Raw genomic sequence first — 26,526 nt, 5'->3', positions numbered from 1 at the left:
ATGAATGACATTTTGGGTTAGCTTTTCTGTATAGAGAAATAAAAATAAATAAAATAATTGCAGATATTTTTTATAGAATGAGATAAAAAATTAGCTGAAGGAATTAAAGCTCTACATGCAGTACAGCAAAAATGGGGAAAATGGAAATTAAATTCTTCTGCACTAGCAAAAGGTAGCCTTCACTTTCCCATGTACTGGATGTTCCTCGTGTTGCCATCTGTACAACACTCAGTAACACTATCAGGTGTTTAGAATATTCCATGAGATTTAGGGTTGAGTGGAACTTGATACTGAAAATTTACTATGTCTTGTGCAAAGAGCAGGAAAATTGAAATATTTCTGATAGTTTTGCTGAATGATAAACAACCCTGGCCTCGAGAAAATCACCATCTTCTCCAGCCTGAGACTGGCAAAGATCTGCAAAAGAACGCAAGAGTGCTAGGCAGGAATCACAAGTCTCTTAACATAAGTATCGCTGTAGATGAGGGTGAAAGGTGGCAGAACACTCAAAGTAGCCCAGCAAGCAGAGTCTAAAGGCAACCTAAGGCCACTCTCAGCATTTGGAGAATGGTAGGCAGCACCTACTGGGTGGCAATGTGGGGGATGTGGCGGGCCAGAGGACCCCACATGGGAGCCAGCCCTGGGGCACCTCTTTACCAAAAGACAAAGAAAACACAGACAAAGAATGTACATCTAATGGCAGCTTTTCATGTGTAGTGAGAAGAACAAATGGAGAAGCAGCAAAACCCTGCAGCTGGCAACAGAAGAAGCCATGAAAAAATGAAGGCTGTAAGATCTGTAATAGGAAGGGAGAAAGATTATACACGAGGTAAAAAGAAAAAAAAAAGGAAGAGTAAAGGAAAAAAAAAAAAAAAAAAGTGAAAGAGAAAGAAGAAACTGATGGCTAGTGTGATTTTGATGGCAGCAGTCCATTGATTTGAAAGGAAAAAGAAAAGGAATGTTTTAAGATATATGAAGTGCTCTGAGCTCCTTTGAGGGCTTGAATATGGTGAGTGTGATGTGTTTTGCTTCTGTCCTTCTGCCTACTGGTGGGAAGATAAACTATGAAGAGGCATGAGATAAAAGAAGCTACTTACTGTGCTAAAATGTGCAAAACCTGGGCCAGATCTCAAAGATTAAATGAAACATATCAGCTTTTGTGGCTCAAACTGATTGTTTTGGAAAACAGGCTTCACTGTCTCACCTCGTAACCGTTTGCAATGCTCTTCAGCAAGCCTTGTCAAGAAGGAACCTCTGTTGGAGAAGCCTCAGATGTAAGCAATTATTAAGTGTTGCATCCACTAACAGAGCAAGGCAGCCCTACTGGAAGTAACAGCACTCAGAGAGGCATTAGCCTCCTGGATTTACACATCCTGAATGATAAGCTGGGAAAGAAATGAGCTGTTGGATAGGCCTGTTGGTTTGGAGTTTAGAATAATAAGCAGAAGAAATAAGCAGTAGTTTTTCTAAAATAAATTGTACTCTTTACTTCAGTGAACTTCCTCACTTTCTTACATCTTTACCAACTGAGAATGCAATAAAACAATAGTAATTATGGGGCAAATAGCATATAGCCATAAATAGGGCTTTTCCTTGCTAAAGTTATAAATGGAAATATCTGCAGAACATTTACGGCTGCTGGGCATAGCACAACAGCAGCAGTCCCATGCTCTTGGGCATGGTTCTTCAACTAAATGTAGGTTAAATAATACATTTAAAAGATTCATTTATTTGGTGTCTTATGTCATGAGTCTAATGGAAGAATACCTGTCAGTGCACTGTTACTTACCATTTGATATTCTGTATCTCTTGCCTTGGTTAATTTAATTTTCTCCCCTGAATAAAATGAGAACATAGGAAGTGCCATAATATACATGCTTGTTTTGTCAAACCTATATTTTCATTTGCATAGAAAATTCACATATTGGATTAAGTGATTGCTAAAAAGAGCATTTCATAAGATGTAATAAGTATATAAAAGATAAATCATATTTTTAATATATTAACAATAAATGGTTAGTTGCACTCCTCTAATCCTTTATACTTGCATTTTTTAATTTATTTGTAAGTCAAAACTGGTAATAAAATATAGTAAGATACTGCACTGAAGTTATAGTATGTTGATTTTTAATTAATAATCTTATAAAATATAAATTAGCATGGTTAGCAACTCACTTGAAATCTAATTAACTTGCCTTGGCTATCTTGTTAAATGGCTGCAATACTGAAATATTTTTTACAAGGTTAACATATTAATAAGATTGTGGTTATGCATTTCTGCTCATTTAATTATATTCCAAAACTTAGTTTATCCTTAGATGAGCATTAAACATCAATTCAATAAGCTCTGCTTTAGCAAAGCATTTGATCACTGACATAATCAGATTTATTAATTCCAAATTCATTATTAAGTACTTTTGGACTTAATGTTCATTTCATATTTTACTGTCACAGTGTATAAAGACTCTTAAATATCTTCTAGATGTGTTTCAAAAAAAAAGGAAGAAAAGAGTTTGTTGAGGAAGAGGGGACCTTTGGTTACCTTTCTTTTCTTGGAGTAAAAATTAAGTAAGAAATTTACTGTCACATTTTGTGACAGCTGAATCTGAACCTACAGGTGAAGTGAATCTCTCATTATGAAGGAAAGTCTGGAAGTATTAGTTTCTTTAATGCCAAGAAAGCACAAACAGTCATTATGAGTCTTACTCCCAGATTTTTTTCCTTGTAAGAATCGCTGAGCATAATTGTATTATGTTTACCAGGCAGATGAAATGTTTTTTAAGATATTAAATAAATTCTTATGTGAACATCTGGGGTCTCCATTTGAGATATGTGAATATGAAATAGTGAAGAAGCATATGAGTGACCTTCACAAAATAATCATTTTAAAGAATTAAATTAAATGAGCAAGCATTGTACTAAGGTGATTATATTCTCTTCCTCCTCCCTGTGAGACTGATTACAAGGGGTCCTTTACAGTCTCACTGAAACTTAACTGGTTTCACGTAGCTCCAAGACTAGAAATGTTAAACCTCATAAATCATAATTGAATCTTTCCTTGGAATTCAAACAGTAGAAGGTACTTCTCACGGTTCTGAAATTAATTGTTTCAGGGACATCCTGAACATTACTACAGATTAAAATATAGTCTAGAACATTTATTCCATAGTCACTAACTTTCAATGAACAAGAACAAAAGAAATGTACAAAAACTTACCTTTATAAGTTAATGGAGCTGTGCTAAGTTTTCCTCAAGAGATGAGAGGATCTTTTTAGTGAGTACTATAACCATCTATTATTTTGTAACAGGTGAACCTATGTTACTCTGGCTTACATAGCTTCTTTCATCTCAGTGCAGCTCTGCCAATTTGATTCATGAATAATTAACTAATATTTTTTTCAAATTTTTACTTTGGATGATGGTTTTGCCCTCAATCACACACATAAAGTTTACATGTAGAGATACTTACTTAAAAATGTAACTCCATCAAATGTTAGCATATGTGATGCTGTGCATGAACAATAAATGAATGAAAAAAAACAGGAAAACTATCCCATAAATATAATTTTAAATGTTATTTTTAGTTCCATGCCAAGAAACCTTTTATAGTTTTATGAAGGATGATCCCCAAGCAGCTGTTTAATAAAAATAATCATTTAAAGATGAATGAATTTTCCATTCAAAAAGATATATTTTCTGAAATTCCTCATGATGATTATTTTCTATTTTCAGAATCAATCTCAAACATTTCTGTATCTTTTAAGAGAACTATACAAGCACATAAAGAATAATGTTATACTTAAATTTTACTTTCAGTTCTTGCATATAAGTAACTGTGACTTGTGAGGAACAAGATAAAAGTGACCTTATAAAAAATAAATCTGTGATATTACTGCATAATAAAATTGCTATACATAATTCTTGTGCAGTTTATCTAGAAAACTTGATTAAAATATCCTAGAAAAGGAAAATTATCAAGCCTACAATTGTATGGGATTATATGAGAATGCATTACCTAAATTCCCCTGTAGCACTGATTTCCATGCAGAAAGAAATGGATATTGGTTGACTGTACTATTGCCATAACTCTGTGCAGACAGGTCATGTAGCTATATGACAGATGGATCTTTTATCCAGCAAAGATAAAGATGGTGAGCTCTAAGCATTTCTGAGCTCTAAGAGTTTCTTCTCTGCATTTAAGAACAGTGGGAACAGAAAAGACTCATCCCTCAGTAAGTAGATCATAGGTCCTAATTCCTGATTCGTACACATTCAGCATGAGTATCAATGTGTTCCTTCCACAGTGGTAAACAAATGTCATGCAGAAAATAACCAAGTAAATAAAAAGTGGAGATAGAAGTAGCCCAAAATATGATAAATCTCAGTCCAAAACAATCTTAATTTCATGCCAAAAGTGTGGTTTACTTCACATGATCAACATTGATGTGCTATATTTACAGAGATTTCTTTATTTCAATACTTTTTGCATCTGTAAAGGGAGTGCAAGACATACCAAGCAGAGGAAGGCATGGAGTGGAGATGGCTCAAAGTATGCAACAAGGTAGTGACATTGCAGTAAGGAAACAAGCTGGGGCACTAAAGACACTATCTGTCCTCGATGAGCCAAAAGGAAGCTTAGGTTTCTGTTCGGATCAGCAACATGTAATTTCCTCTGGCTTCATATCATTTATTGGTGTGTTGCCAGTTGATCTCTGACTTTGTACTGCAGGTGAGCACAATTAACTCAACGTGTTACAATATTAATGTGTGCTCTGAGCTCCATTAGTGTGTTTCATTATAACCCCTGAAAGATACGTCAATTAAATAAATTAGTCTTGCAGAGGAACAGATATGTTTCAGAACCAAAAATAATGAATTAATGTAGGATATTTTTTTAAAGTATAGCCAGTCTGGAAAGATATCTTTCAAACATGCTAGTATCTGATCCTATTTAGTATCAAGTATGGTTCTAACTAAGGAATTCTAAGGCCTAAGAAATTTGGCACTTGTTATGCTGAAAGACATATGCGAAGGACACGTACTTCGTATTGAATAATTGGAGAATACACCCTCTGAGCATGAATTTGCTGGGATGAAAGACTCTATTTCAGTGATGACATAAAAGACACTTCATTGTATGTCACTTGATATGACATTATATGAAATTTAACTTTGCCCGTCTGCTTCAATCAGTCTTTCACCGTTCACATCTGTCTTATGGGCACGTCAAGTTTTTCATTCTTTACTTTTTTTTTGAGTCCACAAACTAAAATAAACAAACTTGTTTTGTTATTTTCTGGCGATTATCACAGAATCACAGAATGTTAGGGATTGGACGGGACCTTGAAAGCTCATCTAGTCCAATCCCCCTGACAGAGCAGGAACACCTAGATCAGGTCACACAGGAAGCCATCCAGGCCGGTTTTGAATGTCTCTAAGTAATTATGTGATAAAAGTACTTCAGGATGCAGCAAGCACTTACTTTTATCATAAAACAGATTTTCAAGATTATTTTTTGAAATGGAAAAAAAGAAAATAAGAAGGTGTGAGCTCTCCACCAATCAAAATCCCATCTGATTAATCAGAGAAACATAAAATCATTAAGGTTGGAAAAGACCTCCAAGATTATCTAGTCCAACCATTCCCCTACCACCATTACTACCCACTACTTATATATCCCTAAGTAACACATCCAACACCCCAAGGGACAGTGACTCCACCACTTTCCTGGGCAACCCATTCCAATGCTCTTCCTAATTCCTAACTGCTCTTACTGAGAATAAATTTCTCCTCATTTTCATCCTGAACCTCCCCTGGCACAACTTGAGGCCATTCCCTCTTGTCTTATCACTAGTTATCTGTGAGAAGAGGTCAACACCCAGCTCCCCACAACTTCCTTTCAGGTAGTTGTAGAAAGCAATAAGGTCTCCCCTGAACCTCCTCTTTTCCAGACTAAACACCAGCTCCCTCAGCCGCTCCTCATAAGACTGTTCCAGACCCTTCACCAGCTTCATAGCCCTTCTCTGGACATGCACGATGGCCTTGATGTCTGTCTCGTGGTGAGGGATCCCATACTGAACACATGAGGTGCAGCCTCACCAGAGCTCAGTACAGGGGGATGATCACCTCCCTGGTCCTGCTGGCTACTCTATTCCTAATACAAGCCAGGATGCCATTGGCCTTCTTAGCCACACAGGCACACTGCTGGCTCATTTCAGGCAAGCATCAACAAATACCCCCAGATTAAGGAAGAAAAAAAGCAGCTGCTTTTGTGAATAATCTTCATATGTTCACTTTTACATCCAAAATGTGTGCTGGTCATAAAATGTGTTTGCAAAATAAAATTTGTTAAAACAAAAGAGAAAGGGCTGCCTTATCTCTGGTCCACATAACCTTAAAAAAATAAGTGAGAGTAAATTATTAATTAGAGAGTAAATTCTGCTCTACCTTTTCAAGAAATGTACTCTTTACATCTTTCCCTACCTAATCATAATGTATGTAGTAGACATACTATTTGGTATGAATGAAGGGATAAGTGTCTTATCCTAAAGATATCATGAGCTCACACATATTTTCAATCTCAGCTGGAATCTATCCTTCTTATGCTTCCCATTTCTGCAAGAAGTCCAATTAATTTAATTAGTCTGATGATGTAAGTAACTGGTCACTACTGGGTACATGATAACACATATGACAATCCCAAAAGCACGCCTTTTTCTTTGGAACTCATCTCCAAGTTTTAATTTTTGAAGATTCTAAAAATTTCTACCCTAGAAATTATAATTGTCAAAGGTAATGAGTTAAAATTCCATTAATACTATGCATAGGTCCTTTTTGGTAAAGAATCATCTTTATAATTATTTATCAAATAATCACTGTGAAGAGACCTCAGTCTGAAAAGAGATTAAATTCTAAAAGAAAAAAAAAATGCTAACAAGGGCTGGTACATTAAAAAGAAAAAGAAAAATAAAAATAAAAAAAAAAAAAAAACAGATCCCATAAACACAACATATTACAGTGCCGAGGAATTCCCATTCCCAATGCAATGGGAATTCAGACTGTTTCAGCTGTGAGTTCTTCACTGGCCACAGAACAAGGTGGAACCAAACAGTAGAAATTAGGTCACATTGCTGAGAGGATAATAAAAGAATAGTTCAAGCTGGTAGAAACAAAATCAAAAAGGCCAAATTCCAAAATAGAAGCATTTAGCAAGATAGGAATAACAGGGACTGCTGTAAAAGTGCATTAATAGTAAGAAGCAAGAAGACCAAAGAAAATGTTGGCCTACTTTCTCTGTGAAACAAGGAAGCTAACTGCAGGTGATATTGAGAAGAACAAAATGTCACAGTCTTTTCTGAGACAATCTTCACTGGAAAGGTCAATTTATGACTAGATGATTACTGTAGCTGATAGGAGGGAAAAACAACCAAGATTTTCAAGTAGAACAGGGAAGACAAAATGTAGGGAGTGTTGGAATAGTCAGGGGGTTGTTAGATCTCTGAGCACAACCCCTTCCCCACAGGAAAAAGGACTTGGGGCTGCCCCCAGACCATTCTGCTCACCATTGCAGAAAATAAAAGGGGCCCCCCCCCCGCCCGGAAGGGGTGACAGTTTCCTTTGGAACGGAAAGCAGAAGAGCAAGGTGATTACAGATTAGTCAGCTTTAAATCCATTTCCCAGAGCAAATTTGAAGAAAAGAACTGAGCTCTTTGTAAGTCTGTAAAATAACAGACAAATAAAAACCAGGATTGATTTGTTGTGAAAAATCCTATCAACTAATATAATTTGCTTTGTCAGATTAATAGATCCTGCTGACAGGATAGGAGCGGGAGATTTCTTGGGCTTTGTTGCCAACAGCAAGACTTTGATGCCATCTTAACAAGATAGAAAAACAGATTTAAAAAAGCTTTTGGAATTTGTGCAAAACAAGTTGGATAGCGATATGCAAGGATTAGTTATCTACCAATTCTCTATGAAAATGAAACAAAGTTATCAGACATGGCTCTGTAGAATCTACGGCATCTACTTCTATCCATACTTTCACTAATTAAGTGTATGATGTAACAGAAAATAGGCTTGTTAAGTTTCAAGATGACATCAGGCTGGGACAGTAAGTGTATTGGAGGACAAGATTAGAATACAAAAGGGAAGTTCATGATAAATTCAAGAAATAAGCTTAAAATACAGGCTGAAAATCAATAATGAAGTGTGCAATGAAAATCAATTGCACAATAAAAGAAATAAAAGACATGGGAACAACCAGTTAAGGATCATTTCTGAAAATGATCTAGATTTAGAGAAGAGCACAAGCTGAATCAAGAAGCTATTGCTGTCACAAAAAAAAAAAAAAAAAAAAAAAAAAAAAAGTTATCTGCAAGAAACCTGGACAAAGGGACAAAGCCTTTCTTTTAATTTTGGTTTAGAAGAGCTTCAGCTATAGAGATATGTAATTTTGGGCATTCCATTTCCAAAAGATGTTCACCATAATGGATGAGGACACCAGAGAGCAGTAGAAATGTTCAGATATCAAAAAATATGATCTTTTGGGAAAATACTTGAGTAATGTATTTGAAAGATAGGAAGAAGGAAGAATGCAAATGAAGAAAAGAAGAAAGCAACATCTGTTTTCAACAACCCTTGTGAATAGAACAAGAAATAATGGATTTAAACTGCAACATAAAAGACAAAGCCAAATAGTAGGAAACATCACTACAGTAAGGGGGGTGGGCGGGGGGGCCGGGGGGGGGGGGGTGAAATAGATTGCTGAAAGGCCTGGGGTGTTCCATTGCTGTAGTTCTTTGAGAACTGAGTAAACAAATTCCTGTAAGGAATGACCCAGATACTGTCTTTCCTGCCATCATATGGACTGGTTGCTCTCTTGAGCTTCCTTCACTTTCCTCTGCAATTTCCCTGTAGGCAAATCATTATGAATATTCCATATTTTACATTGACCTCTGCTGGAACAAGCAGAAAACTGGAGCTTCTAAAGCCTCATGTCTGGACTTAGAGCAGTGATGGATATAAGCCAGAGACTAGTTCCCAATGTTTCTCTAAAATGTCCATCTTAAGCAAAGTTTGTCTCGAGGACAATGAAACTACCTAGGGCTTTGTGTGTGTGTATGCATCATATACATAGCAACATGTACATGTACATATGTACACTCAGTCAATGTTGTCCAAAACACAACTCAGAGTCATTAAATTATCTTTTTCTCTAGTGATTATAAAGCAAACATAAAAAACATCATTTATTTGGATAGCTATATTTGACAGTCTAAGTACCTCCCCACCCCTAATATTTATTTAGCACTAAAATTGTCTGCAAGATAAGTACATTTATGAGCATGTGTGAGGTGATGAATTGTTTTCAATCCAAATTCTCACTTGTATATTATTTATTAATAGTAAAATAACCCTATTCAACATTCATGAATGTTTATGAGACAAATGTGGTAGGCCTTTCCTTTATAGTAAGAAAGGTTGTGGGAAATCACAGATCTCTGTGCCTCATGTGAATTAATCACATTAAAATTCAGAGGCAAACTGCCTGAAATCTGTCATAACAATTTCTAAGGACAATAGTTCTGTTGCTTCTTCAAAAAAGAAAAATCATACTTTACGAATAAAATTATTTTTTATCACAGATTTTAAGTCCTCTGTTTTCATTTTTAATAAATAAATCCAATCATATTTTAGGAGACTGGTGCATATGTCTTTATAATCAGTACATGCATGTCTGTCCAGATCAATTTTCCAGTGACTTGAATTTTTCTAAATTTCCTTTTCTGGTCATACAAATTCATGAAGGTTTGTTTACTGACCTTCCAGTCATTGAAGAATTTAGACTTAGCACACTTAACTCCTATATTTTGTTATAAAAGTAGGTTGTCCAAAATTTCCAGATGTCAAATATACTAGAAAGAGAGGAAAGAGAGACTGGTATGTTAATTAAGTATGTTGAAAAAAAAAAAAAAAAAAAAAACTGTGAAACAATGATTAGCCTGTGAACAAAGGAGGAATGTACATTCCTTCATGTGGTGTAGAATTTCTATCTGCGTGGTTTATATACAAACATATCCAAAAGTCAAATCAGTTGCAATTTACAATTTTCACCAATAATGATTGATATAACATTTATTTTCCACATTGTTTAATTTCAAGAAGTCAGCTAAAGACTGAGCTGTCTTTCTGACTTCATGTTTCCTAGGAAGTGTAATTTAGTATTACAGATATGACCATATCCTCTAGCCACCACAAACTCCTAAACCAGAAGGGAAAGCACATTGTGGCACAGACGATGTAGTCCAGGAAAAGCTGGCTGTAGAAAAAGGGTTTGATACAACATAGCAGTTTAAGAAGATAAATGTCAAATTCAAACTGACTCAAAATGAAATTTAATTTAAAAAATACAATTAAAAATAAAATAAAATATTATTAGAGTCTTAATTTCTTTAGCAAAAATTCAATTGTACATTTACTAGCAAGGTTCACGTGAAAAAAGAAATCATTTTAATTAGGTTATACTTTGAAGAAAAAAAAAAATATATATATATATTTAAGTCATTTCAGTAATTAAAAAGGGAAAATAATGATAGCAAGACCTGCCTAGGATTATGCTGAGATTGTTTTAACAACAGAAAGAAGGTGATGTGGCAAGATGAGGAATGAAAGTGACTTCTAAATATAGAATCTGTGGTTAAAGATAATGAGAATGTAACACTAAGAATTGTCCAGATTGAAGGTCCTTTAAAATTATCAAGGAACTGGGATTCAGCTTGGATATTTTTCCAATGATAGAAAATAGTAAACCAGCTGAACTGAGAAGCAGAGTCACTGACTGCAGTGGAGGCACTCCATATTCCCTCTCTTAGAAATGAGAGGGAAAGGAGAACCCTTTTTTTCAAAAAAGGGTTGCTATGGAGGAATCATGAGAATTATGATCATGGGAATATAGAGGAATCTCTATATTCATGGGAATATAGTGGCATCATGAGAATGATTCCTGTACTTTGTCTAAATGCACTACTGAAGAATATTCATAAATTTCACTGTGCCTTGTTAAGCCATCTGAGAATCCAGCTCTACAATAGGAAGTCACCTGCTTGGCAATAGCCATACTTGCATGCCCAGATAGATGCCCAGTGCAGGAAGCAAAGTTAACCCAAGATTTTTACTGTTGTCATACTGACACCTCAGTTTTAATAAGACTGAGAAGAATGTTATTGCATTCATCTCTTATGTTTTCCCATTTTGCTTTATGAAAACAAAAATACTATCTTCATTGAATGAAAAATAAACCTACATCTTGACCTTTCCTAAGAAAGTAATTCTTGATTTCCATTCATAAAATTCGGAGGAAAGAAAAAATATTTCCTTGGTGTATATTTTTCACAGTGCAATATACAGATTGGCGTGTCAGGCAGCATTAGAGGGGAGAAATAATGTGTTTTTGAGTGTGTGTGTGTTCTTCTAAAGGGAAAAGAGGAAGTTTAAATGTTTAAGGATAGACAAACCATCCTGAAAAGGTACTTCTGGCATTTGCCCATGAAGACCTATGTGATCCTTAGTGGAAAACATTTCAGACTCACTAGTGCTGAGTAAATTTTGGTCTCAAAAGCAGTTCAACATATTTACTAACATATTTACTGCACAGAATGACTTTTAATTTCCAGCTCTGAAGCTGAATTGTCCTGTGTTAAAACCAAACTGTGATAAGATTACATAGTAATGTGTTTACACCATAATTAAGATTGGAAAGTGGAAAATAAATTTATGAGTAGAAACTGGAGATTGTTAGATACAAAAATTAATTAGCTAAGTTGGAATTTGACTAGGACATGAGGATGTACATGGTATGAATTCTTTAATTACAGTAAACAGCTAAAATGCACTTCTCATTTAAGGGCTTCCATCTTTAGAGGGTCACAAAAGCTTGACAGAGATACTTTTTCTTATTCTGCTAGAGAGAAAAGTGCTGTACACTGAATCAGCACATGTAAATCCTGAAAGATAGCTCCGTCACTAGGCTGAACCTGCCTCAACCCAGTTATCTTTGGAACCAAGTGAAAAGGTCTCCTTTCACAAGGGGATTCATTCCTATCTCATATTTCATTTCTGAATCCTTTTTTCCTTTTTTTTTTTTTTTTTTGGCTGCATATGGGGTTACTTAGGTGACCCTTCTAAGCAAGGAAGCTATGGATCAAATGTCTGAATTCTTAACTTTGATTTTGAAGGGAAATAGCTGTAATCTTCTGAGAATGGACCTTTTCATTTTTTGAAAACTTAGGTACAGTGTGGAAATAGAGAATCTGAAATTGTTCTACTCTACTGCACTACTTCTATTTATAAAAGGGTTATGTTGTGCCATTTTCCAAGTTATTATACTGCAAAGGCAAGAACATGCTACTAGCAACTGATTTTTGATATAGGACAAGGCTGACTGTACTGTTCCCAAAATCTTTCAAGCCCTAGTAAGGCAATTGTCTTCACATTTTGTGCTAACTACCAGAAAGGTGGAAAGAACTAGGCTAGAATAGCGCAAGACATGGTGCGCATGAGATCATAGAATGGTTTGGGTTGGGTTGGAAGGAGCCTTAAAGATCACATAATTCCAACCCCCCTGCCATAGGCAGGGACAACTTCCACTAGACCAGGTTGCTCAAAGCCCTGTGCAACCTGGCCTTAAACACTTCCAGGCATGGGGCATCCACAGCTTCTCTGGGCAAAGATGTGGTAAAACAAAACAATAAATACTGATGCACTTTGATCTATGCATAGGTTTCTAATTTAGTGCTTTTAAGCTTTTCTCCAAGAGTTGAAGATTGAAATTTACTCATCTTTTATAGAACCACAGAACAGTTAATATTTGCAGGGACCTCTGGAGATTGCTTAGTCAGCCCCACCCATCTCAAAGCTAAGTCAGCTAACTAATTTTTGCCTCTACCAATGTCCAGGTTTCAGAGCTAACTAGATGTAGACAAAAATTGTATTTTGTTATATGAGCACAGGCTTGAACATATACTCTTGAAGAATACAAGTGAAAAGAGATCTCATAGAAAACACCAGAAACACAAATTTACTGCTCAGGTGGCCACTGCCAGAGGAATGAGAATGTTTTGTGGCAGCTAGCTTTGATGGAGGCTGTCCCTATACCCCTCTGGTAATTATGGTCTACTCAGTGTCCCCCTTAATGCTAGTGATGGAGCAGCAGCCAGTAGAGACTAACCAAGGTTTTGGCATAGCTAAAAGTCAATGAAAAAAAGGTTATTTGGCTGTTCTCGATAGTCTGCTGCCCTGAGCAACTCTTTTACAGCCAGTACCAGCTACGAACAGGGACAGTTAACTAACTGTGAAAACAAAGTGTGGGTGTAGGGGATCATTTAAATGCTTACAGCACAAAACCTGGAAAACTGGATGTCGTTACTGCTTATTGATGCCTACAAACCACATGAGTGAGCCCCTGCTCTTTGCTGCAGTGGGGAATCTCACATTGATCATACAACTGCCAAAGGGAGAAAGCAAAAAAAAAAAAAAAAAAAAAATGGGATTCACATTGCCTTTCAAGGAGATGAATCTTTCACCCACCTGAGTGGGGAGAGTTTCTTTCTCCCAGAGAGGAACACTGCCACTCTTGCAGGTGGTACAGACCCATGGCCTCACTCTTTCCTGCAAAAGCAAACAAGCACGTATTTAGTTATGTTCTGATATGTTTAATGCATGTATTTGGCAATATCTTTTATTATATTACCAGTAGAACCATTTCAAGTTTGAATTTATTTTGAAGCCTTAGATTTTCACATTGTAAATTGAAACCAAAGAAATTATATTTTCATTTTCTCATTTATCTGCAACAGAAAAGTGAAAAATTTGGAAGAAAAAAAAAAATCAAAATTAAAATTAAATCAGTCACATCTCCAAAGAAGCAATTCAATTTATGTCTTTATTTCCCAAGCCAGTAGTTTGCTGCAGAAACTTAGTTCTTGATTAATATGCATCATTCATCATTTAAATAAAAGTGGACCCTTTAATTTCAATGAACAAACAATGCCATTTGACTGTTAATTCAACATCATAATTAGAAATCTTCAGACATGTTAGTTGACAGAATATGCTTAATAAAAATGAATAAACCATGCTCCAAGGGTCATTCAGTCATCAATATTGTTAAGTTTTTCCACTTTTTATCTTGCATACCTATATAAAGTTTAAAAAAAAAGAAAAGAAAAAAAGAGAGAAAAGCAATCTTAGAATAAGAGAAGTGAATAATAGTTCTGATAATTAGAATCTGAAGAAAGTGAGACTTCAGAAAGGCAGCAAGATGACATGTCAGTGCATGCCTGACTCTTCCACTCATCAATTAAAATTTTGCAATTACAATGTAACTTCTTAAAAATACGAAAAATACAAACGTTCAAATATGGTTTGTCTTCTTGAGAAAAATAACTTTCCATAAGAATTAATGCTAATTGATTAGAATTAGCATTTCCATAATAATTAATGTTAATTTGATGGTAGAGGTCTGTACTATAGGAAAGATGCCACACACTAATCAGGTAAAATGACTGTAGAATTATTTTGTAGAAGTGGTAAATATAGAAATGTTATAGACTAAGCCAGAACTCTTAGATTCAGGTCTGGTATATACAGATTTAACACTACTTACATCAAAAGGAGTACATCATCTTTATATCAGCTCAGAAATGGACCTGAGCATACTTTCTGAAGAGCAGTTTTAGGGAGTTAATTCAGCTTATAATCAATGTTCTTCCAGTTCTGACTGCATCTGAAGAATATAGCCCAGATGGTAAGACAAAGTACTCAAGGACTTTCTCTTTTTCACTGTCAGGAATACTGGTGATTTAGGTAAAATATTGTCCTATGCCAGGGTTCATGTAAACGCAGAAGACGGAGGTTCGCTCCTCCAGCCAGGCAGCGGGAGGAGACCTAGATCAAGGGGGGGAATGGAGGCAGGTGCCTATTCGGGGTGGTAGGCGAGCCCTCTCTCTGCCCACCTCACCTTCTCATCTACCCTTAAATAATCGATATGAAGGACTAGAGCAAGACAATCTAAATGACAAAGTAGACAAACACCCGTCCCAGTTGGAGGGGGCGCCTAAGACAATGCGACCTACACGTCGCATTGCCACATCATCCTTCAAAAAAGAAAGAAGGGCTATTGTTATGGGGGGCTCCCTCCTGAAAGGGACAGAGGGACCGATATGCCGACCGGACCCAACCCGCAGAGAAGTCTGTTGCCTCCCTGGGGCTCGGGTGAGAGACTTTGCCAAGAAAGTCAAGCGCCTGGTACAGCCCACTGACTACTACCCGCTACTGGTCTTTCAGGCTGGTAGCGATGAAGTAGCAACGAGAAGTCTGAAGGCGATCAAAAGAGACTTTAGGGATTTGGGGCGACTACTTAGAGGATCAGGGGCGCAGGTGGTGTTTGCCTCTGTCCTTCCGATAGGGGGGATCGAAGCTGAAAGACGTACTGTTCACATAAACTCGTGGCTTCGAGACTGGTGTGACCGGCAGAATTTTGGTTTCTTTGATCATGGGAAGGTCTATGCTACACCGGGCCTGGTGGCACCGGATGGGATGCGCCTCTCTCGGAGAGGGGTAAGGATCTTAGGTCAGGAGTTGGCAGGGCTGATAGATAGGGCTTTAAACTAGAGTCGAAGGGGGAAGGGGCTAAAACCAGGCGAGCCGGTGAAGACCTAAGGGATGGTACGCTAGAATCAGAGGGGCTGTGTGCCAGTGGGGTCCTTTGGTCAGATCCACAAGGTGCTGAGTGTAAGGAGACGCACCTGAAGTGCTTTTACACAAACGCACGCAGTATGAGGAATAAAATAGATGAGCTAGAAGTCCTGGCCCAGTCCCGCAACTACGACATCATCGGCATAAGCGAAACCTGGTGGGATGAGTCCTGTGACTGGGGTGTTGCGATAGATGGTTACAGGCTCTTCAGGAGGGACAGGCAGGGTAGGCGAGGTGGTGGGGTGGCGATGTATGTGAAGCAGGGGCTGGACTGTGTGGAACTTCAGGTTGGCGATGGCAAAGTTGAGAGCCTCTGGGTAAGGATCAAGGGACGAACTAATAAAGGGGATGTAGTTGTGGGAGTCTATTACAGACCGCCTGGCCAGGATGATAGCGCCGATAAATTATTCTTTACAGAACTAAGAGAGGCCTCGAGATTAACTCCCCTTGTCCTTATGGGGGACTTCAACTTGCCGGACGTTAACTGGGAGTGCCACACGGCTGACACGAGCAAGTCCAGGAGGTTCATGAAGCACCTAGATGATAACTTCTTGGTACAGGTGCTAACGGAGCCAACTAGGAAAGGTGCCCTCCTAGACCTGTTGCTAGAAAACAGAGAGGGTCTGGTGGGAGATGTGGTGATTGGTGGCCGCCTCGGTCATAGCGACCATGAAGTGGTTGAGTTCAACATTTATGGTGACAGAAGGAAAAGCGCCACCAAAACCTCATCCCTAGATATGGGGAAAGCGGACTTCAGGCTGCTCAGGGAACTAGTCAGTAAGGTCCCCTGGGAAACTGCTCTTGAAGGCCTCGATGTCCACCAGTGCTGGTCACTCTTTAAGCGATGCCTCCTAGAAGCACAAGATAAGGCAATTCCACAATATCGCAAGTCAGGCAGGCGGGGCAGGAAGCCGGCGTGGCTGACCAGGAACATTCTAATGGAGATTAGGTGGAAACAGAGAGTGTTTCGATACTGGAAGGAGGGCCAGGCGTCATGGAAAGAATACAGGGATGCTGTTCGTGTTTGTAGGGAGAAAGTGTGAGTGGCCAAAGCACAGCTAGAGTTGAAGCTGGCTGTGTCTGTGAGAGAAAATAAAAAGGGTTTTTTTAGATATGTAAATGGAAAAAGGAGAACTAAAGAAAACATAGGGCCGCTCCTTGATAGGGAAGGTCTCCTCACAGACGATGACGTAGGCAAAGCAGAGACGCTTAACGCCTTCTTTGCCTCTGTCTTCAATGCCGATGATGGGCTTCGGGACCCAGGGTGCCCTGAGCTGGAGGACCGGGACGGTGGGGATGACAAACTCCCAACTGACCCTGAACGTGTGCGGGATTTGCTACTCCACCTGGATCCCTACAAGTCCATGGGTCCGGATGGGATTCATCCCCGGGTGCTGAAAGAGCTGGCGGATGTCATCGCGGAACCTCTATCAATTATTTTTCAACGATCCTGGGAATTTGGAGAGGTCCCAGTAGACTGGAAGCTGGCAAATGTTGTGCCAATTTTCAAGAAGGGTCAGAAAGAAGACCCTAGCAATTACAGGCCTGTCAGTCTCACGTCAGTGCCTGGTAAAATCATGGAGAAGTTGGTTCTTGGACTTATTGAGGCGCACCTGGGGGACAAAGCAGTCATTGGTCCCAGCCAGCATGGGTTTATGAAGGGTAGGTCCTGCCTAACTAACCTGATTTCCTTTTATGATAAGATCACCCGTATGGTGGACCAAGGGAAACCAGCTGATGTGATTTTTTTGGACTTCAGCAAGGCTTTTGACACGGTTTCCCATAGGATCCTACTGGACAAAATGTCCACCATACAGCTAAATAAAAACATCATACAATGGGTGAGCAATTGGCTAACGGGCAGGGCCCAAAGGGTTATGGTAAATGGAGCTGCGTCAGGCTGGCGGGCGGTCACCAGTGGGGCCCCTCAAGGCTCCATTTTAGGGCCGGTACTTTTCAATATTTTTATAAATGATCTGGATGTAGGAATAGAGGGTATTTTGAGCAAGTTTGCTGATGACACCAAACTTGGAGGAGTTGTGGACTCAAATGAGGGCGTAAAGGCCTTGCAGAGGGATCTGGATAGGTTGGAGAGCTGGGCGATCACCAACCGCATGAAGTTCAATAAGAGCAAGTGCCGGGTCCTGCACCTGGGACAGGGAAACCCTGGCTGCATGTACAGACTGGGCGATGAGACGCTGGAGAGCAGCCTAGAAGAGAGGGATCTGGGGGTCGTGGTAGACAGCAAGTTGAATATGAGCCAGCAGTGTGCCCTGGCAGCCAGGAGGGCCAATCGTATCCTGGGGTGCATCAAGAACGGCATCGCTAGTAGGTCAAGGGAGGTGATTGTCCCGCTCTACTCTGCGCTGGTGCGGCCTCACCTCGAGTACTGTGTGCAGTTCTGGGCACCACAGTATAAAAAGGACATGAAACTGTTGGAGAGTGTCCAGAGGAGGGCTACGAAGATGGTGAAAGGCCTGGAGGGGAAGACGTACGAGGAACGGCTGAGGTCACTGGGCCTGTTCAGCCTGGAGAAGAGGAGGCTGAGGGGAGACCTCATCGCAGTCTACAACTTCCTCGTAAGGGGTTGTCAAGAGGCAGGAGACCTTTTCTCCATTAACACTAGTGACAGGACCCGCGGGAACGGGGTTAAGCTGAGGCAGGGGAAATTTAGGCTGGACGTCAGGAGGGGGTTCTTCACAGAGAGGGTGGTTGCACACTGGAACAGGCTCCCCAGGGAAGTTGTCACTGCACCGAGCCTGTCTGAATTTAAGAAGAGATTGGACTGTGAACTTAGGCACATGGTCTGAACTTTTGGGTAGACCTGTGCGGTGTCAAGAGTTGGACTTGATGATCCTTAAGGGTCCCTTCCAACTCAGGATATTCTATGATTCTATGATTCTAAACAGACAGTGTTGATGGGTCAAGCTGATAGTGGAACACAGCAGTCCTAAAGCTAGCTTTGGTGATTGCTCTTTGTCACTGAAAATCCTTAGATGGATTGAAAATTGAAGGTTGTGTAAGAATCCTATGGACTTTGATGCCATTCATAGTTGATGTAATTACATCAGCTAATTAGGTATTCCATAATTCAATGGAATACAGGACTGTACATCTATCAGTCTTTTGCAGTGTTAGGGATTTTCAGTCTCATTTTTGTGTGTGTAATTTCCATTCTACATATACACATGAGACTTCAAAGCCTACAGGTGATGATAAGAAGGCTGAAATACTCTGTTTATTCTAGGATAGGTTACCAAATGGTTCTAAGAATTTTATGAAGGAGGGTGGGGTGGGTGGGAATTACAACAAATCTTAACAGGTTTTTGATACTTTAGTGGCAAAGCATGAAATGAAACATTGTGTAGTCAGAGAATGTAGTAAAAAGTCCAGAAAATAAACTATGGATAAAGATTAAAGTCCATGATTTGAAGGGAAAATTATCTTTAAATCATAAATTTGAAATTTAAAATTATGATTTATGTACTGATTAAATTATAACCCAGTAGCGATATTGAAGTAGAAATTTATATTTCTTAGATCCAAAGATGTTTCAGGAACATACCTGATCCTGACTTTTGTTTTCAGATATGTCACTAAATAGGTGTGTCTTTTCTGATATGCTGCTGGGCAATGTTACCAGATCAGCACAATGCAAAATGAAATGGAAAAGCATAGGTTACCAGAGGCCAGGCATATGAAGATTCTGAGATATTTGCATAGGTTGTTAGAAGCTGCATGTACTAATCTGAAGGGACATGTTTGCTGTAGGAACACATTGCTCTGTATTCAAATTACTCATATTCCATTTCATCCTTAGCTTATAATCATGCTGAATATCCCATATAGCAAGAGCTTAGCTATGGTGTAGTCCCAAATTCAGAAGGCTGCATCAATGCATTGATTACACTTCCCTTAGTACACACAGATGACTCTAAGATGCATGAAAAGAGTTGAAAACATTAGACAGGAAAGTTAGGACAGAACTCCTGGACTAGATGGAGGTTATTAAGTTCAGCTTGTATTTTGAATTAGAAGTCTTGAAGTTAAATGCAGGGACCATCAAGCTCAATCCATTGTAATTAGAAAGCACCAAAAATCCCCGACCTTATATAAAATCAAGATATATTGGTGGAACAGCTTTTAATAATACATCAAGTACCAAAGTTTATATTAAGGTCACTTGTAACTATGCCTACACCATTCTACTGCTTTTGTCAATCACTCCCTGAATTGGTCATAAAATGCTTCTGTGTTCTCATTTGCAGCTCTGGTAATTGGGAAATAAATCTGGAGAGTAGTCAGTGTAAGGTAAAATGTAACAAAATGTTGTGTTCCCTTGTTGGACTCTATCTCAGCACAGTATTTTTATGTTGACTAGTGACAGATGTGCTGTATTCTCAAGCAAGATCAAAAATAGCTAGAGCAACAAAGCCTGTTTTTTAAAGGCTTTTGTTATACTAGATTTGTGACATTCCAGTAATCCTTTTTTTTTTTTTTTTTTTTTTTTTTTCCCTAAGATGTTGCTCAATGACAGTTTCAGTAAGATTCTTCTCTTTTAGTCATTAAGGAAAACTTGCAGTGCTAATTCAGATACCACAGAATACAACAGAATGGGATTTATGGTCTTCCTGGTTTTTACTTTTAAAGTATAGTGCTTGAACCTAATCTCTTGGTCTGTAATTAGAATTTACCTTATTCTTTTAGGTAAAACCTTTAGAATTTACCTTATTCTTTTAGGTAAAACCTTAAATTAAAACCTTATTAATTTTAGGGTAAAAAAATATTTTAGAAGAATACAAATTGACCATGAGATGTGGAAAGTCTCACGCTTCTTTCTCTGGCTTTGTTTTTTACCCAGTATATCACAGTTACTGATACATGGTTAGCTGATAAACGGTCAGTGTATCAACTCATTAAGTGTCCTTATCTGTTTCCCTGTAAATAAAATGGAACTGAAAATATTTTGCCAAAGACACAACAAACAAACAAACAAACAACAACAACAAAAAGCAGGTACTTTATTGTACTCTAACTAACATTTATATAGTAAGACCACTGCTCATGATTCTGGGTAAAGCTTTTACTACTGTTAAAAAGCAACATGATAGTCCACTCCTTCAGCAGAAGTACTGAGTGGTACTTCTAAACAGGACTGTTTGCTTCTAAAAACTTGACATTAATGCACTTGTTTCTGGGACAGGAAACCATAAAAAAATCTGCAATCCAAGTTAAGATTCATGTGCCGTGGGCCAGAAAGAAGCTTACTCTCAAGTTACTTCATACCACATAATTACAGTTCTTATTCATCTATTTCACGAGAAGTAAAACTGCTGAAGTATAGCTCAAGAATTAGTTAACTCTTAACAGTGCTGCGGAGAGATCCAAGCCCAGTGGCCGCACAGGAAAAATAATTGAGTCATTGTAGCTCCAAACAATGGGCTGAAGAAAATCATACTCTTTGCCTGCGGGTAAAAACTGCTGTAAATTCAAGTTCTGTAGTTTTGTTCTGTCAGCAAAAAGAAACACATATTTTTTCTCTTCTGCAAAATACTCTATGCCCTAGGCTATTAAACACTATAATAATATGTATCTTAAACCATCCTAAAAATGGGGATTTTACTCCTCAGATTGACCAGCATGTCCTTGCTCAGCCATGTGGTTTCCTACCTTGTCTGCTTGATTTCTTACACATAGGGACCAAAAGCTCTCATGCTTTAAGAAAAGTGTCCTTAAAGAGCTGACAGCTCTGATCAGTTCCTCTGTCCCTACAGTGTCCCAGGGGATCTAATCCACTAGGTCCTTAAACATCTGGAAGTTCACTGCTCTAAATTTCAGGGTCCTGACCTTGCTCTTTGCCATGCCCATATTCCTCAAGAACATGAACTCCAACAGGGCATAGTCACTGCAGCCCAGACAGCCTGCAATCTTTATCTCTTTATGAGTTCATCCAGACTAGTGAGCACCAGGTCCAGTAATACTTCTCCAGGTGGTTTGTCTAGTACCTAGACCAGGAAGTTATCCTTAACAAGCTCCAGGAGTCTCCTGCATTGCTTACAGCCTGCTGCACAGCTTTCACAGCAGGTAGTTGAAATCCCCCATAATGTTGGACACTGTCCTCAGGGTTATTTGATCTGAAGTGATAAGCACCTTTCTCCTGGACCTAATTGAAATTAAATGTTAGTGCATGCAGGAGTGGTATCTAATTCACTCTTAATGGGACTTTCAGCCCAGAGCAGTCAGATCAGCCTGGCTGAGTGGCCTCTCCAGAGAATTCCATGACTTATGATCTTCATTATTTACTTGTACATGGTAGGAGTGGGTTTAGAGCATGTAAAAAATATTAGATCAACTAGCTTTGGTGCTCAAAAATTGCTACCCAACCAAAGAGCAGTATAAAATACTGAGTAAGCTGCAACAATATCTTTCGGACTGAGGATGGTAAAAGATCAGAGACATTTTTCTTTTAACAAATTAAGGCTGAGCTGCTGGAATCATCCCTAGAGATAAGAATCTAATTCATTATGCAGCCCTTCTCCCGTTCTCCCTGCCAAGAACGCAAATTTAGGGCTTTATTTTGCATTCATTTAAAGCAATGACAGAAATATGTATTCGTTAAAATTAATATGCTTTTCCTAAAAGTACATTTACTGTAGGGAAAAGGTAGATTTGATTGCACTAGTAACCAATTCTCCATTAGTTTCAAGAACAGTAATCTGAGCTGAATGATCCTTTGCAGATAATCTACGAAATCAGTTTTTACCATCTATTTTATTTGATCTGTAGCTTTTAAAACTTGATTCAACACATTATGTTAAAAATATTTTTTTTTTAAAAAAAAAAAAAAGCATTTTCCTACAAAAGCAAATTTTCTCTTCATCTGCTTTTCCTTACACAAGTCTTCCTGCTGAAGATATGCTGTGGGGCTCTCCCTCCCTCCTTAGGCCCTTCATCTCTCAGGAGGTTTCCTTTTAATTAAATAGTTACTTTGTTTTGGTTCATTTTTTATTATTTGTTTAAATGTTATTGTTTGTGCTTTGAATTGATTGCCCCTGTACAATCTGAGCTAAGCATTTGCTGTGGCACTGAGTGAATTTCTTATGCTATTGCCTCAGGACATTGCTGCAAACATAGTGTTGCAGTTGATAAAGATTCCCACGATAAAAGAATTTACAACAAAGGATAAATTAATTTTTGTAAAGCTCAATAGCATTAAGATCAGATACTGTTTCTCTTTTTTCTCACTTTCAACTTCCATTTGCTTAGAGAATAGGTTTCTATTCATTTGGACTAATATGGAAAGTACATTGTCATACCGACAGCTGCAACACTCAACAGAACAAGTGTGCCTTTGTCACCACAGTTTCTTTGTAGCTACCCTTCTAGCCATTAACAACAGACTTAAACCAACTGGTACTATTTTAGTCCCAATGCAATTTTCTTGTTCCTGCAACGAAACACCTTTTACTGTTCAGTTAAAAGTAAATTGACACTTCTAGCCATTCTGCATTGTAAGTTTATTTCTTTCCATGGTCTTTTGCCTCTCTGTTCTCCCTGTTTCTAAAGCAATAAATTTATTTTTATCTTTATTATATATAGTTTTGCTGATGTTATTGTTTCAGTTCTACAGAATAGCAAAGGGAGATAGAAATATTCTATTATCAGCAGAAGAGAAGATTAGCAGGAATATGCAAGCACAAAAATACATGAGAAGCAGCAAAGAACTTTTCTGCAATTGAACCAAAACAGGAAAAATAACTTCTTATGATACCTTTAACACTTGGGCATGGCTCTTATTTCTGCCTAGTGTTCTGAGCTTTGACATGCATTGGAGACCCTTTTATTTTCCAACTGAGGCTTTTAGCACCTGGGGATGGCCTGATTATTCAGAATTTCCTTAGCACCCAAAATGAATTTGGATGAAAATCCTCACCCCACTCCAATCTGCCATAAGTCTTCCATTCTGACCTTAAATGTAACAAAACTTCTCTATCCATTTTCTACACAGTCACTGGTGTTCCGCTACCTAATTGATATCATCAGCAGAACTGTTAAGCTACCTGTAAACCACAACAATATCACAGAATTATAGATTTAGGGGAGGAAAGAAATAACAACTGAGTTACTTCTTTGCTGTACGGTATAACTGTGTTGTGCACAACAGCATGTTCCCGCTGTTTCCTGTTGCTTTATCTAGTTTTACCATCAAGCATTGCTCTTTTCCTTGGGTGAATATTTCACAGACTCTTAGATTTTATTGTTAGAAAGTTTTTGCCTAATGTTTGTCAAATATCTTTATACTGGATCATCAGAAGTCACTTGTGGCACTAAGGTACTTTTTAGACCCAATGAAATCCAGGCCCTTTATGGGATTTTTTAATATCTTATGGTTTTTTGTTTGTTTTGTTGTTGTTTTTGTTTATGTGTTTTAAGACAAAGAAAGAAAAACGTCATTCATTTCTAAACTTACAATCTACAATCACCTTATAATAGTCACTTGAATGAGAGCTAAAAACACAGTTATGAAGAAGTATCTGTTACAATCTTTAGTTAAAGCTTTACTAATATTAGGCTTTAGTTTTGTTTTCTTGAAGGTCATTAAATGTTTGATTCTCTGAAACACTGGGTGTAGATTTTTCCTGCAATTGTTCTCTCCCTTATGGTAAAACTGGACTACTTGCTTACATGTCTTCTGGCAGTGGAACATCCAGAAGATTCTGTTGAATATTTTCTTTAGGTCTGAAACTTCTTCAAAGTAATTGTATAGGTTATTCTAAACATTCATTTCATGCACACAAATCAGTTTTGCCACCAAGATCTGTCAGGGTGCTGCATATGCCTGACCTTCTTCTGAAGCCTCCACATAACACAGTAATGTGAGAAGTCTTCACAGACCTTCTTCAGTTCCTTTTGTGCTATTAAGGTCTGCAATTCAAATTTCCATTTCCACCTTTTCTCACATTTTGTTTGCTACTATCCTTTAAGCAATTTATACTCTTTCATTTCTAAAACAGAAATATGTTCATATCTTGGCCCTGAAAAGACTTCCTGTATATGACGGAAACCTGCACTGACCTTGATGTTTTCTGTCTGAGATACCATGGTAAAGAAAATATCACATGAGACTGAAGCATCTCCGGACTATTTAAAAAAGAGAACTCCAAAGTCCTGGGAGATATGAGCAAAGAAGGATTTCCTCCAACACTTTGTAAATTTGTCTCCCCACACTGAAGTGGCCAGATTAACAGGCAAGATTTTAGATTCTCTGGATTTCTGAAGTTTTGTTTGAGTCATTTTCTCGACAAATTTTTATTACCACGAGGAGAAGCACTAACAATTCTCAACCAGGATCTTCCCTTTTGAACATACTATTGCAGACAAACAACCTAAATTCAGTTTATGTGTTGCAAACTAGGTACGCATCTACTGGTATTTTGGTGAACATTCTCTGTGAACACTTTGTGAGAATATATTAAATGTGACTGAACATAGTTGATTTTATATGCATCAAAGGACTTCTATAAGTGGATGTAATAGATATTTATTTTAAAGCAGATCTACAAATACACGTTTCAGACTAAAAGCTATTACCAACAAGAAATGAAGGAATCAATATTCTAATCCCACCTGCATATTAGCTTTGAATGCTATGTCCGTACGTAAGGGGAAAGTAGAGTCATCCTCTTCCTCTTACTACAGCACCACATAGCAGCAAAGCATACTGCTGCTTTATTTCTCCAGGGAGCATATAGACTGACTGACTGACTCTTCTGGAAGCTTTGCCCCTGCTAAAACAAGGGCATTAGAGACAAGTCCTGATTCCTGTTACCACCAGTGCCCCTGGGCATTTTGCTGGGGAGGAAGTGCTGTTGCATGGTGGGAGGACAGCACTCACTTGGTGAGCAGGACCAGCCAGCACCTTCCCTGCTTCTCTCCAAAATATTTCCAAGGCTGGATTATACTTCTCAGGCACAGCTAGTTGCTTAAACCTTAGCTATTAGTCAGTAGCAGCTGAAATCATGCCTATAGCTTTCAATTACCTGTTGCTGTGTGGTGTAAAGTGAGAGATGTCCTTTTGGCCTTTTATACTATTGTGTATATTCTGCTGTAGTTTCTTTGGGAAAGCTGAGGAATGCAAAGCACTAAACTGTAATACCTTTTAAATGCCTTAAAGTTACAATAAAAAGAAAATTAAACTATTTTAAAAGTCTTTAATGAAGTGACACAGTAATTAAATTCTAATTAACCAAAGGGATGGCTATTTCTCAGTTCCATATGCAGATGTATAAATTGTGCAGTTGCTCCTAGTTCTAAGAGGTTCAGTAATGACACTTCCAACATGACGTCATTACATATTCTAAGGAAATCACATTATTGAGAAAAAAAAGTTTTTTGTTTGTTTTGTTTTGTTTTGTTTTGTTTTGTGGGAAAACAGCAATTAACATTTGAGACAGCTTCTGAGCCTTGAAGAGTTAGTAACAATCTAGTACTTCAGAGCTAATTTTATCAAATAATAATAATAATAATAATAATCAAGAATTTGATTAATGATGATTGAACATCATCAGTGTTGCACATTAGATCTTGCCCAGGCTTTCTAACAATACTGTAACCAAGTCTATGGCTGATGAGAGGGTTAAAGAGAGCTGTGTGGCCTGCTCCTGCACCTGACACTGGTGCAGAACTTTCAGAACTTAGTCTGGGTTGCAGTAGAGATGGCCCATTTCTAGAATTTCAAATTTGCATCACAGAGAAACTACGGTGAAGCTTAC

General features: G+C 38.1%; 1 long non-coding RNA gene across 3 annotated transcripts; it reads right to left on the bottom strand.

Annotated features, from left to right (window-relative positions):
• Positions 1–101: 101 nt before the first annotated feature.
• On the bottom strand, positions 102–14,892 carry LOC118161192. Of its 3 annotated transcripts, none has more exons than XR_004747898.1 (4): positions 14,664–14,892; positions 13,586–13,666; positions 1,098–1,373; positions 102–417 (listed from the first exon to the last, which is right to left on the bottom strand). It is a non-coding gene; the product is annotated as an uncharacterized LOC118161192 (long non-coding RNA). The 3 variants fall into 3 exon arrangements; XR_004747897.1 differs by having other exon boundaries at positions 14,678–14,892; XR_004747896.1 differs by lacking the exon at positions 14,664–14,892 and adding an exon at positions 14,132–14,171.
• Positions 14,893–26,526: the final 11,634 nt, after the last annotated feature.

This window comes from Oxyura jamaicensis, chromosome 2 (assembly GCF_011077185.1).
Source record: "Oxyura jamaicensis isolate SHBP4307 breed ruddy duck chromosome 2, BPBGC_Ojam_1.0, whole genome shotgun sequence".
Lineage (NCBI taxonomy): Eukaryota > Metazoa > Chordata > Aves > Anseriformes > Anatidae > Oxyura > Oxyura jamaicensis.
This window is presented reverse-complemented; position numbering and strand designations above follow the sequence as displayed.